Raw genomic sequence first — 5,075 nt, 5'->3', positions numbered from 1 at the left:
AGAGAACATTTCTTGTACAAACCAAGAATTTACCAAATTGAAATTAAGAGGTGTAGGTAATGGTGTTCGCTTAGAACATCAAAACATAAGAGGTGTTAAACTAAAACTGTGCAAATGCCTACGATGAGTCCATTGACTCATAGCACATCTACAATGAATTCACACCCGAAATAGGTGCAATGAGTCCATTAACTCAAACCCATCATAGAATCACGATAAACGCAGACTCACTATAGATTAGAAACAAATCATATTAACATGCATTGTTAAATAACGTGTGTGACGGAACACCCCATGGACCTAATGAGGACAAGCAAGCTAAATAGTGATGTCACCCGCACCGCGTCGGTTTAAGAGGGTTAAAGAAAGTAGCCTACATGTATTATGAGAATTCTCAGATGAAAGGAAAGTTCATCATCGAGATATCTTGTAAGACATGTGGTGAAACCCTAGCAATGTTCCCTGACAACTGACATCAAATCCAAGATTCTCTTTCCTAATGGGAATAAAAAATTTTTGGTTCCTTCCTTTCAGGAACTTGGGATCTCTTCCTATAAATGGGGGTCCAATTCGTAACGGGATAATCATTCTATCACCTCATTTTCCCTAGCCCTTTAGCCTACCTCCTGCTCTTGGCTTTCCTTTGTCCTTCAAGGAGACCTTGTACGTAGCCTAACCACTTTGCTCGCATTAGAATCTCTAGTTGTTCCTTGATCATAAAGGATGGCCACATGTAGGATCAACCTTTCCCCCATTCCAGAAGAACACGATAACAACCAAGAAGACGTCAACCCAGAGACTGGAGATCAATTTGATATGGAGTAGACTGAGCAAGTTGACATCAAGATACTCTCGAACAAAGTTTATGAGTTTGAGTCCCGTTTCGATCGCATGGAACAGATGTAACAGGAAACGAGAGCCACTTTGCAACTTCTCCTCTAACAATCAGCCTGGATTGAACGATCCCCTTTTATTCCAGCTACTCCTCTTGCACCCACCCCCACCAGCCACCAGATTGCCAACTAGAACCCTACTATACCTAAGCAGCCTGCCAAAACTAACCCTATGCCTTCACACACTAACCAACCCAACGTTGAACAGCCTCGGGTCACCCCTCAGACCAACCTAATGACAGAAGCACCACTCAGCCACGATGAATTGAAGGAATGCGTTCAAGGGCTAATGGTGGAAAATCAGAACAGAGCCCAGGCCTCCATCTTGCAAAAACCCTACTCTGACCAGATCCTTTACAAACCTTACCCCACTGATTATGCCCTTCCCCAGCAATGGCCACAATACGATAGGAAGAAGGGAAGCCCGCAAGAGCACATGAATAAGTTCGAAGATGTTTTGGGGTCTTTCGCTCTCGACGGAGATCTAGAAGTCAGAAAGTTCTCCAAGTCTTTAACCAAACCAGCCTACACTTGGTTCGTCAATCTAACTATGAGCAACATTGACTCATGGGCAGAGTTGGCAAAGAGGTTCTTGTCCAAATGGTTCACCCTAGAGCAAAGACTGACAATGGCGGACCTGCGCAATACAGAGCAATGCGTAGGGGAGGATCTTTTAGCATATGTGATGAGGTTTCAGAAGCTGACCCACTCGGTCTTCGACAAACATGTCACCGAGAAAAGCTTTGTTGAATAATGCGTACAAGGCATGCAGCCTGCCTACAGGATAGGCATAGAGAATGTGGAAGTTGAAACCTTCAATCAACTATGGAAGTGCGCGGACATGCACTGTCAAAAGCACTAGTTGCAGTATACATCAACCACAAGTTAGTATGGGAAGAATGAAGCCTATGTCGTCGACAGGAAACCTTGCAACACTAGAGGACCTAGGCAGGGGCCCTACTATTGCAACAATAACCAGGGCAGAAGAAATGGTGCACTAGTCCCTCCTCCCTTTTGCTTGCACCAAAGAGGAAGTGATCATGATCATGAATAAGCTTGTAGAAGATTGCCTCATCAATTTGCCGCCACCACTGGCAGGGATTGACCCAAAGAAGGAGAGGTATGAAGGAAGGTGGTGCAACTTTCACCAATCGCCACACCACGACCTGATGGACTATTTTTTACTATGGAGATAGTTCATATAGAAGGTGAAGCTAGACGACTTTGTCAAGAGGAAGCCAGCCCAGGTAGACACGAACCCCCTCCCTATACACACCCAAGGAGAGAGTATCAATGTAGTCGAAGCAACAGGCTAGGATCACCCAGATATGCTAATACAAAGGTTCGAGCAGAGTCCAGAGTTACAGCAGTTCTTCACTAAGTAGGGGGCCAACACCTCGACAAGAAGGCTCACCATCAAGGCATTAGCGGAAATGTTCAGGAGACCGTTGGAGCCCCACTAGTCTGGTAGGTCAAATGTGGAGTTCACCCAAGACGACATGCTCGCCACTGACCCCCACCACAACAGGCCTTTGTACATCGTGACAAAGATAGGGGGTTATGAAATGAGGCGATTGATGGTCGATCCAGGCAGTTCCGTGAACCTGATATTTGTCCACACCATGAAGCTAATGAGCATCTAGAAAGAGATGGTCAAGGGGATACTTATGGAAATGATAGACTTTAATGGTAACACATCCATCACAGAAGGATCCACTGAGTTATCGGTTGCGATAGGGCCATTCACTATCACCCAAGATTTCTAGGTGATCTCGGGGAGAATAGGGGACATGTGGTAAGGATCTCGACAACTCACGTCCCTTTTGATAAAATAGAGACTCATCTACAGGATGCAATCTACTATATTGTGTTGGCCAATGAAGGTGAAACGAGAGTGGCCAAGGCCAACACAGTAGTTGAACAACCCAACGAAGGCAATGCAAGATGGAAAGACACTATTAAGGTTCCAACTGGTGCACGAGATACTATACCATAGATTGGCAGATGGAATTAGAACAAGATGCTTAAGGCCCAAAGAGATAGAAGTGGTCTTAAATGAAACCCACAAAACCTACTATGGAGATATAACTAGCACACTGCACAGAAGATCGCAAAGGTTGGGGTACCACTGGCCAAAGATGAAAGCAAATGCGGCCAAGATTCAAAATGACTACGAGAAGTGCATCCTGGAAGCAGAAAAGAATGAATGCCTTATAGTTGGTGAAGCAGACTAGAGAATCATGTACATAGAATACATTGAGAACAACACTACACCTGCCGATCCAGTTATGAAGAGGAAACTCTTAACCAAAGCCAAAAGGTTCTACCTTCATGACGAAATTCTATATAGAAAATCTTACATTGGAAAGCCTCTGCAATGGCTAGCCGATGAGGAAATAGAAGGAGCGTTAGATGCAGCCCATAGCTCTGAACCAGCCCCACACCAGGGACAGTCAACCTTACATAATCACATCTTGCACCTAGGCTTCTACTGGTTGAAAATATTGGAAGACACCCAAAAGCATGTGCGGAGGTACCACGAATGCTAAGTACATGTCAAAAGGATGCATTGACCAGGCAATGACCTCCACCCAATCATCCACCATGCCTTTCCACACCTAGGGGGTAGATTTAATAGGAAAAATACACCCACCTTCCCGAGGATACTGTTTCACCATAGTGGCCACAAACTACTACAGCAAATGGGTAGAGGCCATACTCCTAAGAATTTAGGCAGAGAATATCACAAACTTCCTTAGTCAACACATAGTCCACCGATTCAGAGTCTCAATGAGGATTTTGACAAATAATGGGTTATCTATAAAGAATCAGGAAGTCTGGAACCTGTTGTGGCAGTATGGGGCAAGACTAGCACATCTACAACCTATTACCCACAAAGGAATGGGCAAGCAGAGGCAACCAATAAAACCTTGCTGAAGATGTTGAGTAAGATGGTAGCAAAAAACTAGAAAGACTAGTCAGAAAAGTTGTCTAAAACACTCTGGGCTTATCGCACAACAATTAGAAAAAACACATAGGCAACACCCCTACTCATTGGTATACGACCAAGAAGCTGTTTAATTGGTAGAGATACAGACAGTGTCTGCTCGAGTAGCCTATGTAATGGGAAAGCAATTTCGAACATAGGATATGGACCATTTACTCAGTGACAAATTAGAATGCATAGAGGAAGAAAGAGAGAAGTCATTGCAGAAACAAATCAAATACAAATAAATAATGGCTTATAACTTCAACAAACTAGTGAAGCCCAGAAAATTCAAAGAGGGCGACAAAGTTCTTAAAACAACACTCCACACCAGGCAGGGTAAATCTGCTAGAAAATTTACACCTAACTGGGTTGGACCATACATAATCCAAGGTCACCCAACTAGATACTATGTACTCAAGATTGTAGACACAAATGAACAAGATGAGGCTGTGAATGGTCACTAGTGGAAACCATATAATGATTAGAGATATAAATTGTCACTCTAAAATCTTGAAGGAAAATCACGGCATGTCTTATGTACTTATCATTAGAAAAAGCATGTTGTACTCAAAGCAGAGCATGTCATGAATTCTTTGTACACTCTGAATCATGAATAAAAGCACATTACATCCTATACATATTATTTCTCTCAAATTGTATGAAACATTTTTTCCAATTGTGTCTACTATATATATATATATACATACATACATACCCTGGCAACCCCAGGCACAATTTCACATACCCTGGCAACCCTAGGTACGCTCTCACATACCCTGGTAACCCCAGGCACGATCTTACATAACCTAGCAACCCCAGGCACGATCTTACATAACCTAGCAACCCCAAGTGTGCTCTCACATACTCTTGAAGGGAGGGGAAATCCATTACATGGACGCCCAAAAATTGCAGAATAATTGGGCGAATTTCAAAAATTATTCTCTCCCTTCAACTAGGAATCGAATTCCCTATTTAGAAAATCATATTTTCAATGATCATTCTTGAACCATAAACTGAACCAAATCTATACCAAAAGGAGTAGGGAGAGATAATACCTGATACAGAGAAGTAATATCTCCCAATGGAGGTGTTCACGCCCAAGGAGGGATCCAAAATCTGCTCCCACTGAAGATGGCACAATGCAGGGTGGAGCAGAATCAGCAGTGTTCTTCCAAAAGAACTTGATCTTTCTC

Source organism: Nelumbo lutea, chromosome 4 (assembly GCF_056320005.1).
Source record: "Nelumbo lutea isolate HS-2025 chromosome 4, American lotus-T2T, whole genome shotgun sequence".
Classification (NCBI taxonomy): Eukaryota; Viridiplantae; Streptophyta; class Magnoliopsida; order Proteales; family Nelumbonaceae; genus Nelumbo; species Nelumbo lutea.
The sequence above is the reverse complement of the archived record's forward strand: the minus strand, read 5'-3'. Positions refer to the sequence as shown.